The 14,305-nt window shown below is 40.6% G+C and overlaps 1 pseudogene; it reads right to left on the bottom strand.

Annotated features, from left to right (window-relative positions):
• Positions 1-2,296: 2,296 nt before the first annotated feature.
• LOC130022514 (olfactory receptor 7A10-like) lies at positions 2,297-3,108 on the bottom strand (annotated as a pseudogene).
• Positions 3,109-14,305: the final 11,197 nt, after the last annotated feature.

The following is a 14,305-nucleotide window of genomic DNA, read 5'->3' as shown; positions in this document are numbered from 1 at the left end:
TTACAAAAGACTTGGGTAATATATTTAGAATGAGTGGAGGAAATTTCCGTACTGGTAGTGTGAAGGGTGTTAAACACGCAGTTTGCATGTCAGTTCTCCAACAACTGCTCATCTACCCACATGATGTATTTGGCACAAAACCTCATGGGAAGAGTTTCTTGTCACCTGGGATTCAGAAAATGTAGTGAGTTTCCCATCATCAACAATTTCTCCAAAGTTCTTGTCAACACTCTTCAGATGATTGCAGAAACGCCAATTTTCTTAGTTGATTTGGTATACAATGTTCTTCTTAAATCTCCAGTTTTCAAAGCTATTCCATCAACCCATGGAATCTCTTTTGCCTGCATAGCAAAGTATTTAACGTTGTTTCTGTTTAAAGAGCACACTGTAGGCAAGAAGGTGTTTTTTAAATATACAATAATGTAATGGAAAGCCAGAAACAGACCTTACGTCTGAGAATTTATATTTCCTCTGAGATGTCTGAGAACTTCATCTCATTTTGTTTGAGAAAACAGTGCTACTGACTCCATTAAATAATGGCATTTATGGTCTTTCTTGGGCGGCAGTGCAAATTTTGTTTCATAGCGTCCCTACTATAATCAACCAAGTAGAACTGGAAATTGACTGGCTTATGTGACTAATGCTGTTGAGATCAATATCAAGGAATGTCAAATGCCTTGGGTCACGTTATAGACATTAAGGAAAAAAAGGCAATAATGAATTGCGAGGCTCTGGAAAAATCTAAATGACTATTCAAACACTTGAATGAGCTACCTCATGATGCACTTATTACCAAGTCTAAAGAAATTTGGTGACTTGATGTAAGTTATGTATTCACCTTCAAAAGGATGAATACAGTTTTCATCAAGACTTGGGTCTTCCTTTTCTATTACTTCCAGGGTCACACGCTGAGTGCCACAGAAATACAAGGTATGAATAAGAAAGAGAAGACTAGGTATCTAAATAGTTGCAGAATAATTTAAGTTTCTAAATTAAACACTGGAAAAAATACGTGTGATTGCATAGTCTGACAGGACCTTTCCTTGGAATAAAAAAAATAAATTTTAGAGTAAAATCTAATGAAGCACATCATCAGAAATTCTGGATTCCATAGACCAGACAGAACAAAGTGAGGGTAAGGTAAGGTAAGGTAAAGGCCCTCCCGTTGATCGTCGATTTGCTTGAACGGGCCCAGTAACGTCTCCATTGGAGACTTTGTTGTTACTGTGTCTGGCATATCGAATACTCTCGGTAGCTTGCCGGGCTCTCCGAGAGGGGCGGAGGAATCGAACTCTGGTCGGCCATGTTGGCCGCTTGTAAGGCGAACGCCCTACCACTGTGCTATCACTCCAGCCCTTAAGTAAGTAAAGGCCTTCCCGTTGATCATCAATTTGCTCAGTCCTTTTTCTCAGTTGAATGATGCTTATATGCAGCACTAACGTTCCCCCACAGAAATTCAGTATCCAAAGTTTTCTAGTACAATATAGAATGCTTGGGATCTGTGAGTGAGTCAATTCTAGTATGGGGTGCTGAAGAAAGTTCCCTGAAAATGTTCTGTGTATTAAAACAATCTTAAAAGAAGCAAGATTTCACATTTCACAGGAGCCTTGGGAATTAATATTGCCAGAGATATTGCCAGAACCATAGAGTAACTTTTTATTATTCTTCACTATGTCTTAGATTATTCCAAAGATAATTGGCTATTGGGGAATAAATGTAAACTTTGACAAACTTCATCAGATGGTGAATCCTTCTCTGGATATGAAAATTTCTGAAAAAGAATAGAATAAAGCTTGGTTCTCCTAGAACGTTTGATATGACAAAATGCCTTCACCCCCCATAATCCAGGTATTGGTAGCTTTTAAAAGTACCCAATCTCCTGTGTGCATTCAGTAACTTTTTTTACACTGACCTCAGTGAACAAAGATGAAAATTATGAAGGTAATACAGATGAAATTTTGTTGACATTGTATGAAAAATGAAGACATTGAGCTCTGCATCTAAGGTGAACCACAGACCAGCTCTTTCTGATCAAACAAAAACATCCCTGGGATGGTCCTGGAGTGACAGTACAGCGGATAGGGCTTGCACACAGCCAATCCGGGTTCGCTTCCCAGCATCCCATATGGTCCACTGAGCACTGCCAGGAGAAATTCCTGAGTGCAAAGCCAGGAGTAACCCTGGTGAAACCCAGAAAGCAAGAAAAAAAAGCCCCCCCAAAACACTCCTAGTGTTAGCTCTCATGGGCTCTGAGTGCTGCTGCTCATAAGCAAAATACATCAAGGTCAGAGGCCTGTCAGAGAGAATGTTTCTCCTGGAAGAGTTTAGTGATGGCCTGCTTGATATCCTTGTTTCTAAGACTGTAGATGAAGGGGTTCAGCATGGGGGTGACCACCGTGTACATCACCGAGGCAATGGCACTATCCCTGGAGTTTTCAACAGCGGCTGAACAAGCCAAATGCCGTCCCATAGAACAAGACAACCAACCGAGAGGTGAGAACCACATGTGGAAAAGGCTTTATACTTGCCACTCGCTGAGGAAATTCTCAGAATGGAGGAGACAATCTTAGAGTAAGAGAAAATGATCCCAGTAAGTCCCGTGGCAATATAGATGACCATATTGATGAGGAAGGTGTCTGAGCAGGCAAGTCGGAGCACCTGATTGAGTTCACAGAAAAAGTGAGGGATTTCCATGTTTGTACAAAAAGAGAGTCGCAAAGCCATGAGGCAATGCAATAGAGATTCAGAAATACTCAGGATCCAGGAGACTAGAAGCAGCAGTCCGCACAACTTGGAGTTCATGATGACCTTGTAGTGCAATGGGTGGCAGATGGCCACAAAGCGATCATAGGCCATGACGGTCAGGAGAAAGCTATCCAGTCCTGCAAAAATCATGAAAAAGTAGATCTGAGTGAGGCATTCTCCATAGGAGATGGCCTTGCGCTGCATCTGGATGTTGAGCAGTATCTTGGGGATGGTGGAGGAGGTGAAGCAGATGTCCACAAAGGACAGGTTGGACAGGAAGAAGTACATGGGTGTGTGAAGGTGGGGGTCAGAGATTATGGCCAGAATGATGAGAAGGTTTCCAAAGACGGTGATCAGGTACATGGACAGAAATACCCAGAAGATGAGAGGTTGTATTTCTGCTTCCTGTGACAGTCCCAGGAGGATAAATGCTAACGGACGTGTTTTGTTTCCAGGTTTCTTGGAGCTGATGTGGCGGCTGGAATGGAAACAACAGTGATGCAGATTTAAGTGCAAACATTTTACAATAAGGTTACATCAATGGCATGGCCTTATTTCAAACACATTTAATAAATTCCGATATATTTTGTAGCCTATAGACATTTATCTATAACCTGAATATTTCAAGACTTCTGAATTTTTTTGTAGGAGTACTGCTATTTATTCAGCCACTGATTAGCTGATTGAATTGTGCATGAACTCCACCTTACTTTTTTCATTTTTTATTATTTTATTTATTGAATCACGTTGAGAGCAGTTACAAAGCTTTTGGGTCTAAGTCTTGGTCATACAATGAAACACCCATACCTTCAACAGTGCCCATTCTCCACCACCAAAAACCCTAGTATACCCCCATCCCACACCCTCCCCCCACCTGTGGGTCAGATGATTTCCACATTACTCTCTCTCTACTTTGATCACATTCAATATTTAGACACCAGACCCATCATTATTATTTGAGATTTTACGCCAACACTCAGATATGCTGAAAAGGCAACAATAGACAATTTGTTTTCTATTGCTGGTTATGAATAACATATGATGTCGCGTGGCTGCAGTAGGGCCATGTGATTTTGAAATTCCAAAATTTTAACACTTAAATCTGGAGGGATTTCTGCCAAAAGCCATTGGGTTTCAAGATTTGCTCCTGAGTATCTGGGATCATGGCTGTTGAGCTGCTTGATCAGGAGCCAGAGAGGCTGTTCGTGGGCGATGACTTAGGGTCTTGTTGGGGTGGGGAGGACAGGCCCGGCTCCCCCCTAACCCGTGAGGCCCAACAAGTTTCATCACTGCGGGCCCAAGCCTGACTGTCCAAAGGCCTCTGAAGGATGATGGCCACCGAGCCGCCAAGAGGGAGCAGGTGGAGTGTCAACACCCTTTCCTCCCTGGAGTGGCCCCGTGACAGTAACGTACTGTGGTATCCAGACGCATTTCTGCCAAAAGCCATCATCGTTTTTACTTAAAACACACACTTATATTCCTTCTTTCACAGGTTTTAACCTCCTTATTTTACTGAACTTAATATAGCATGTTTTATCAAGAAATATAGAAAGAAGTTGCTAATCATTTTCTCATTTATCATGACCAAGCTGCGCTCCACAGTACTCATTCAAAAGCATCAGTCTTAAAGATATTCCAAAAGGTTTACAATGCTCACAAATTAAAGATCTTTGTAACATATATCTGCTTGGCCAAAGTTCACTTTATATTAGAAGGCTTATTTTTGGAATTCCAATTTCCAGGGAAATTGGAATTCTTTTATATCAGAATTAAAACAGTCACAGATTACCATGAAGCAGTACGGATTCCATACTTATAGATAAACTATTACTTTTATGTTCAAGACTAGGTTGATACCTGGTAACAAAGCTTAGATGAAATAAAGTTACTGTGTAAGCTAATTGACAATAGTTTAAAAAAGAGAATGGACTGGTTAATTTCCACTTGTCTGGTGTCTCTGCAGGTACTGGGGCCACTCAGGGCCCAGCCTCACACACACAATTCTCCATTCTCAGAAACCATTAAATCTAAGTGGGCTGTTCTTAGCCACTTGAATTTTTTAAAATGACTATTTTTTTTCTTCAGTAAAAAGAAAACTGGTCTGGACTCCAGCAGGAAAGCCTGATATCTTTAACTTTTATCAAGGCAAAATTTAGTTGGTTTCTGTAGCTCTTCAAATTTAGGTTACCAACAATCTCAGAAATCAAATAAAACACTGGTAGGGTAAGGAAGTTTGTAACCTGGCAAGCTCCCTACTGTGTATTTGATATGCCAAAAACAGTAACAACAAGTCTCACAATGGAGACATTATTGGTGCCCGCTTGAGCAAATCGATGAACAAGGGAGGACAGTGCTACAGTGTTACAATAGAAACTCCTATACTGAGATGTGGTCTGTCTGTCTTTTTACTTGGGAATCCCAGACGAGCCCCGAACTGTTAACCCAAGGATTCTGGGTTCCAAAGCTGCAAGATGGACCGAGACACGAACACGATAACGGAAAAGCAGGAGTTTTATTGCAGTATCCTGGGGTCAACTCTCACCCACAGTGTTCTCCTGATAGCGACCCCGACTTCAGGCAGCAAGCTGTTTATATAGTGTTTGATTACATGAGCAGTACATGCCTTATTGTTTCAGAAAAGAATCTTACTTAGTTACTAAACAAAGATTAAGACTACACAAAGGTGTTTTGGCAAGTGTCCAGGGTAACAGTGGTTAGGCAACAATTAAACAATAATTTCCAGTGTCAGTACCAATTTTATGATTACATAGTCTTCTTGTTCTTTTAGAGTTAACAAAAAGCAACTTCTGGGGCATTGTGAGAATTGATTGATTGAGCCCACTTGCTGAGCCCAGGAGCTTTCCCAGGTGGGTTCAGTTGGGCAGTTACACATTGTTTCATTGCTGGGAAAACGAGAGTGTTTCAGTTCCAAGAACTGAACCTGAGGCCTACCTGATTATTCTCATTTCTGTCACCTATCATGGCATCAGTTTCATCCTTACATTCCCTCCTTTTTCTTTCGCCTTCAAGAGTAATTTCATGCTTGCCTGTTTGATGAACTGTGGATTTCTGTCCAATCCAGTGTATTGCTGCCTTAAGACTACAAGCTGTACTGTATTTGTTCTGCCCTTGACAAAAACCACTAACTTTTTCAGGATGCTGGGGCCATGGTAGCAAAAGCAGGAGCACTAGGGATCCCATGTGGAATGGGGTCAGGTGACAAGTTGACTTTCCCAGCTCCCCTCCATAACAATATACCTGTAGCACAATTTTCCCATTTAACACAATTCAAGAGGACTCCATTCAGCAAAGTAGGAAGGAGACAAGCAAGGTGTTATGTGCAAGCAAGCCAGATATTGTTGGGTCCTCGGTGTAGGGGGTTCCTCTAGCTGACCTGTGGTATAATCACTGTGAGGCCACTCCATAGTTGGTTACAACAGGCTCGGTTGATCCCTGAACAAACACACGTCCCAGCATGGGCTGTAACCAGCACAGATCAAGGTTACTTCTACCTATCTCAGTATCAGAACTTCCCCAGTGCCAATGTAAGGAGCTTCCGCAGCTGTCACTATGAGCATAAAGAAACAGAGAATAACCTGTGCCCTTCCCATGGTTAACAGTATCTGCTGAGTAACTACACTTAATGTACCTGTAATGGCTCATGTGTCTGGAGTTAGGGAGCGAGAGGGGTGGGAAGAAAAAAATGCATTCAATAAATAACCAGTTCATCCTTTATCTGGGGCTGTCGAGGCTAGTGTGCAGGCTAGAAAGACCACAGCATCCGTCTGTCTCATGCTTCGTAGCTGACCCTGCTGGACAGAGGTCAAAGGTGCCAACCCAATTACTTTTACTGTGGTAAGCCGCCATGTGACTATATGTGTGTCATTGCAGTATGTTCCATATTGCTGGCTAATATGTCTGCTAGATCACAGTGCAAAAGATATGCCTTATTCTGGAACATAGTAAAAGTAGCTAGAGTTTTTCCTGCCACAAAGGCAGGAAGTGTTTTAAAAGGATTTTAAAAGGTTTTAAAAGGATTTTAAAAGGATTGCCAATTGCCTATGAGCACTGAGGGCAAAGTTCTCTAAACAAAGAGCACAGCACAGCGACAGTACCAGGCTGTAGAGACCAGCCACAAAAGCGGGTGCAGACATTGACTGGAAGCTCCGGGGGCCCCAGATACTGACTTTTAATGCTCTACTCATGGAACTCAGGGAAATGAAGAAGATTCTAACATCCTCAATAACATGATGGTCCCAGAGAGATTTATGCTAAGTCCCACTCAGACCAATGCTATCACTATCCTTTTTTTTTTATCAGTAATCTAGAAACAGACAGGCAAATGGCTGTGACCTGGGGCTGAGAGTGGGAGAGTTGTACTTCCATTGCTTAAGCATCCAACTTACACCTCAGACCTCACTGAGTACCAGGTAGCTAATGTGAAGCCCTGTGATCAGTGTGCAAAAATGCTTTATTAGAAACTTCACAAGAATACATTATTATAAACATCTAAGAGGTAGACTGTTTTAAATTATCTCGCCATAGAAAGAAACACATAGCTTGAAGTTCCAGTGGGAACTTATTGTGATATAAAAGTATATCAGATCCTTAAATGTACACAAAGTTATATATGTCAGTTTTAGACCGGTTAAAAATAAGTCTAATCACAAAAGTTGAAGTGGGGGCAATAAGGAATAATAGATATAAAATAAGACAAAATATCAAACAAGACAATTGCTACCAAATATGCAATAACTTTATGTTTATAATACACAGCAGAACTCAAGAAGACTCACTGACAGATCACAAAATACAATTTATAGCCTTTTACACATTTTTACAATAATTGGTGTATTTTGTTAATGAGCTATATGCAATGTCACAATGAAAAATATCTCATTCCCAGCCCCCAGAAGGTGGGCAATCAAAAGCAAGACTAAAAACCCATACTTTAGTGAACAAACGGAAAACTCTCACAAATATTAACAACAGAATAAAATATTCTGTGTTGTCTTAAAGCAATGAAGTAATTGCAAAGTAAAACTCTAGAATTTCCTGTTGCTCTAGTAAATGACATTTATTACTTTTATTGGGCCTGGAGCGATAGCACAGCTGTAGGGCGTTTGCCTTGCACACGGGCAGCCAGGTGACCCGCGTTCGATTCCTCCGCCCCTCTTGGAGAGCCTGGCAAGCTACTGAGAGTATCACGCCTGCACGGCAAAGCCTGGCAAGCTACCTCTGATGTATGATATGCCAAAAAACAGTAACAATAAGTCTCACAATGGAGAAGTTACTGGGTCCACTCAAGCAAATCGAGGAACAGCAGGAGGACAGTGATAGTGTCGATTCCTGTGACAGTGATTGGAATTAGTGAGAAAAGAGAGTGTGGGATTCATGCTTCATGAACAGGTCTCCTAGGTAATATCTACCGCTATTGGTTCATATCTCTTAAATGAAAACAGAAGTTACTCAAATATAGCACTTGTCATCCCATTATTCATCGATTTGCTTGAACGGGCACAGTAATGTCTCCATTTTGAAACTTGTTGTTATTGTGTTTGGCATATCGAATAGGTCATGAGTAGCTGGCCCGTGAGGGCGAGATACTCTCAGTAGGTTGCCGGGCTCTCTGAGAGGGGCACTCAAGTATACACAGTCACGGGAAGCGTGAGTCCCTGAGACAGACAGAGAACTCTGAAGACAGCAATCTTGCCCATTCCATCCCTCACTGCTAGCAACTTCAGGTCCTTCAACAGAGGGGCTATTTACAGTTCCTTATTTCTCATTATTAGACCCATTTCCTTCTTGTTATCCCAACCAGTTGCACCCAATTTCCCTGCGGACACTGGTCTGGACAGGAATATCTTGGTAATGATTGTCTCCTCCCAAAAGGCCAGGTTAGAAATCAAGTGAGTCCCATTTTCATTACTTCTTCTCCAGGCACTTCTGTGTCTCCAGAGGTCTAAACTTCCAACCCCTTATGCCCTGTCCAAGTTCAACTTCTGCTCTTGCCCTCTGGGTCTTCAGGGCATTGAAAATGGTGCAACACAGACCCTCGGGTTTCTAAAAATGGGAGTCTCCCATTCTAATGAAATACAGACCCCAGTTCTTTTTAGAGACCCATTCAGGCTGTATTCCTGTCTTTATGACACTTATACAAACACAATGTTGAATTGCATGTATGCCACAAGTGAAGAGATTTTTATTAGGTTTTTCATGATAAAATGTTAATGATAAGCAATACATTCAGATATTGGTGGCTGTGTGCCCAACTTAGTAAATTTTAATTTTCATAAAATTTCATTTGATCCAATATGATGATTACACACGCTTCATACTATATAGTAAAAAGGGGACTTGTAGGACTTAATGTTGTGCCCCCAATTATATTCTGAATAAAGAATGAAAATACCCTTATAGTGAAGTTGGCAGGCTGTCATATCTCAATCTTTGTTACGAAAAGTCTTAACAAGAGATCATTTTTCTCCTAGCATTCCTGCATCTATTTTGTGCCTATGAATTACCCAGAGGCTTATAAAATGCAGATTCTATACGTTATTCATTATGTATCTGTCTCAGTTTCTGAGTCCTTGGTGTATTCAAATTCCTGCCAAGATAGCAGAGAAAGCCTGCACCCCCACATCAGACTATGGATTGATTGGGAGACTCAATGAATTAAGGCTATTTCCCATCATACAAAAATACATTTCTTTAAAAGAAGCAATTGAAATATTGACCTTTATAAGGGCTTGATCTGCATCTAATGTTTACAGATACAATGATCTGAGTCGCAAGAACTAAAGAGCATCATATATTTTTGGATTGGCATTTGTATTCTTTGAAAACGACATTTGAAATCATTTTGCTATTCAGTTTTATTTCTAATCATTGTATTAAGGTGGTGATATTAAATTTTCTTCCAGGTAACCAAGAGAGGGTTGAAAGACAAGCATATTTGTTGAGGAAAGCGCTGAAGCATTGCTCTTGTGATGGAAAGAATTTCAGCTCTTATGTGAATCATTCTTTAATTATGAAGATAGAATATGAACCTGAATATAAATGATAACTTTAAGTATTTGTTTCTATAACTTCATTATTTTGAATACATTGTTATTGTTCATCACTGCTTTCAATTGATATGGAAATATTTAGAAAAATGTCATTATTTCCTATTATTATAAATAGGAAATAGTCACTTTGGACAGGAATTGAGTGCTAAAAGTAGGTTAAGGTATATATAAATATACCAGATAACTTTTCAGTATCTGTATTGCAAACTATAAAGCCTCAAAGGGGAGAAAGACAGAGAGATAGAGCTAGATAGATAGATAGAGAGAGAGAGAAGAAAAATGTCAGCCATAGAAGCAGGGGCAGGGGCCAGAGGGAAACTGAGGACATTGGTGGAAAATGTGCACTGGTGAAGGGATGGGTATTGGAACATTGAATGACTGACAATCATAAACGATTTTGTAACTGTATCTCACTATGATTTAATGTTTTAATTAATTAAATAATTAAAATTTTTATTTTAAAAAAGGAAAAAATAGAATAAATGTCATTGAGGAGAATGAAAGGAATCACATTTATAAGAAACACTGAAATTTCTCAAACAGAAATAGGAGGTGAATCAACGAAAAGAACAAAAATGCCCCAACTATTCCTTTACAAAGATGAACAAAGACCCTCTCTTATGGCCATGGTCTCTGATACTTAAAAGATGGGCAACATGAAAAATATGTCTGCATTATAATACAATGTGTAATGAACTTTTGAGTGACCGTATCAGGAGATGAAAATGGCTTAGATGCCATCACTAACTATAACCATGAGAGATGATTCTTTTATCTTAAAATTTGATTTTCCATAGAGAATATTTAAAACTATGTATGTGATCATCAGTTTTTGTCAGTGATTATTAAAAACCTGTGGGTAGCAAATAGTGTTTATATGAAGTGTAAGGGGAAAATTTATGAATGTAGGCCTTAGCTATTCCCATAAACTCCAAAGTATACCAACACAGAATTGCTTTAAAAGTGTTATTAATGATTATTATCATTATAAGATCCAAGTAAAAATAAAATTTAATGTAATATAAATTAGAGCCTCGAGTTGAAAATGTATATATGTAAATAAGTATAGGCATTTTTATATTGCATTAACTTGTTTTAATTTTTTTATTTACATAGGTCAAAATCATATAGTACTAATTCATTTAGTACTCATCAAAATCATATAATACCTACCCCTACTGCTTTATTTTCTGATCAATCAATAATTTTCTTAAAGTTCTTAAAGTTGGGCTGGAGCAATAGCACAGTGGGGAGGGCATTTGCCTTGCCAGTGACTGACCCAGGTTTGATTCCCAGCATCCCATATGGCCCCCCAAGAACCACCAGGAGTAATTCCTGATTGCAAAGCCAGAAATAACCCCTGTGCATCACCAGGTATGACCCAAAAAAATAAGTTCTTAAAGTTTTGTTGGAATAAGCAATAGGAAGCAAATTTGTTGTGTGCATAGGGGGCAGGTTAGTATTGGGTGGGAAACTGGGGATATTGTACTACCAGTGGTGTTGGAACACTAAATGCTTGAAATAACTGTATAATGAACAGCTTTGTAAATCACGGTGTCTTTATAAAAATTAATAAAAAAAACCCCTGCAGATAGCCAAATGAACACAAGAATGAAGGGTATAAAATGTTGAGATCAACTATAAAACATAGAAACCTTTTAATGTCCATGTAATGCAGAAAAGCAATAAAGATAATTTAGTACTATAAGATAGTTCCCTAACCCTGAATATGCAGAGTCGAGAAGGATATGGAAGGAGAGGCTGATAAAACACCAAGGCAGACATAGGCTGCCAAAACGCAGAAAAACAAAAATGATTGTCTGTACTTTTAATGCTCGTACGCTGGCATCTGCTGAGTCCATTGAAGACCTTATGGTACAAGCACGAAAGATCAAGTACGACATCATTGGTCTGACCGAAACGAGAAGACATCAATCCCATCATGCTGTTTTCGACACTGGAGAAGAACTGTTCCTTGGAACATGTGATAAAAGAGGCGTCGGTGGTGTCGGTATCCTTGTCAACACAAACTTAGTCATGAGCATTGATTCATTTGAATGCCTAACAACCCGAATCGGACGATTACACTTGAATAAATGTGGCTCACTACCGGCAGTTTCTATCTTTGTTGTCTATGCACCAACATCCAGTTATGGTGAAAGAGAAACTGAGAAATTCTACATGGAGCTAGAGAAGTTCTATAAAGAAGATCACACCTTCTACAAGATCATTGTCGGTGATTTTAATGCCAAGATAGGACCAAGAAGATCAGTCGATGAACTCCACATCGGAACCCATGGCCTGGAATGGAACGAACAGGGTGACAGACTGTCTGAGTTCATCATGTCAACCAAAACCTTCCATGGTAACTCACAATTCCAAAAGGCTGAATCTAAACGTTGGACATGGGAGTCTCCCGATGGACGGTTCCACAATGAAATAGACCACATCATATTCAATAGGCGGTTTTGCCTAACCGATGTTGCTGTTGTCCCAAAATTCCAAACGGGATCAGACCACCGTCTTCTTCATGCAAAATTCTACCTCACAGAACGAGGAGAAAAGAATGCAAGGTTTAAGAAGAGGACTCCCAGAACAACCACCAACTGAGAGCTCTTTGGCTCTATTGCGGCAACATGGGAAGATGCCGTCATTGACAACATTGATGAGGAATATGATCGAATGATTCAGCACCTCCATGATTGTGCAAGGAATGCCAAGAGAGAGATAACCACAAAAAACCGTCTTTCTTCGAACACTCTTGAACTTATTTGCCAACGTGGCTTGGCACGTGCCTCAGGCAACCACAAGCGAACATCCGAACTGGCAAAACAGTGCAGAGAAGCCTTCAAGGATGACCTCAAAAACAGGAGAGCAGCAGTACTGGTAGATGCAGCAGAAGCTGGGAAAAACATTCGTAATGCCCACCTGTCCTTCACCAACTACAAAACCAAGATGACTGCCCTCCGACATCATGATGGATCTATCACATCTTCCAGAAGGGCAATGGAGAACATTATTCATGACTTCTACTCAGATCTCTTTAATAGCCACATCCACTTGCCCACATACCACATACCACATGATGGATATGTCGTTCCCAATGTTCTCCCTTCCGAAATCCAACATGCCATCTCGTCGGTAAAGAAACAAAGAGCACCTGGCCCAGACAAGATCAGACCTGAACACCTGAAGAACTTACCATCAGTACTCATCAATACATTGACTCGACTCTTCACACGCTACCTGTCTGAATGTAAGGTTCCATCCCAATGGAAAACCAGCAGGACTGTACTACTATACAAGAAAGGAGACATCCATGACATTGGCAACTATCGCCCACTCTGCCTATTGTCTGTCATCTACAAACTATTCACTCGAGTCATCCTGAATAGGATTAGCAGAACACTAGATGAAGGACAACCATGTGAACAAACTGGATTCTGAAAAGGATTCAGTACCATCGACCATATCCACACAATAACCAAGCTCATTGAGGTATCTCGGGAGTTCAAGATGCCGCTCTGTCTAACATTCATTGATTTAAAGAAGGCCTTTGATTCTGTTGAGACGGAAGCGGTCATGGAAGCCCTAGCCAATCAGGGCGTACAAACTCAATACATCAAGATCCTTCGTGAGCTCTATTGCGGATTCACTACCAAGATCTCACCATTCTACAAAGAAGTAATCATCCATATCAAGAGAGGGGTTCGGCAGGGTGATACCATTTCACCAAAACTCTTCAGTGCCACACTCGAGAACATCATGCGACGACTGGAATGGGAAAACATGGGAGTGAAGATAGATGGTCGGCAACTACACCACCTCCGCTTTGCTGATGACATCATTCTAATAACACCAAACATCAACCAAGCGGCACAAATGCTGAACGACTTTGACCGTGAATGTGGAAAGGTCGGACTACAGCTGAATCTTACGAAGACAATGTTTATGAGAAACAGCCTTGTTCCTGACGCTCCATTCGCTCTCAACGGAACCACCATCTCCGAAAGCAACAGTTATATATACCTAGGTCGAGAAATCAACATGATGAATGACCTGGCACCTGAGTTGCGCAGGAGGAAGAGAGCGGCTTGGAATGCCTTCAAGAGCATTGAAGAAATAACTAAAAGGACAAAGAACCTCCAGCTACGAGCACATCTCTTTGATTCCACTATTCTTCCTGCATTAACATATGCCTCAGAGACCTGGACCCTACGAAAACAGGATGAGAACACTATTCGGGTCTCTCAAAGAGGAATCGAAAGAACTATGCTTGGAATATCACGATTCACTCAAATGAGAGATAGAATCCGGAGTTCTGATCTTCGTCAACGCTCAAGAATCAGGGACGCTGTCTCATTTGCCAAGACATCAAAAATCAGATGGGCTGGACACATAATGAGGTTTATAGACAACAGCTGGACTAGAGCCATTACTGATTGGATTCCACGAGACATCAAAAGATCACGTGGACGCCCACCTATAAG

This window comes from Sorex fumeus, unplaced genomic scaffold, assembly GCF_029834395.1.
Source record: "Sorex fumeus unplaced genomic scaffold, SorFum_2.1 ptg000019l, whole genome shotgun sequence".
Classification (NCBI taxonomy): Eukaryota; Metazoa; Chordata; class Mammalia; order Eulipotyphla; family Soricidae; genus Sorex; species Sorex fumeus.
The sequence above is the reverse complement of the archived record's forward strand: the minus strand, read 5'-3'. Positions and strand labels throughout refer to the sequence as shown.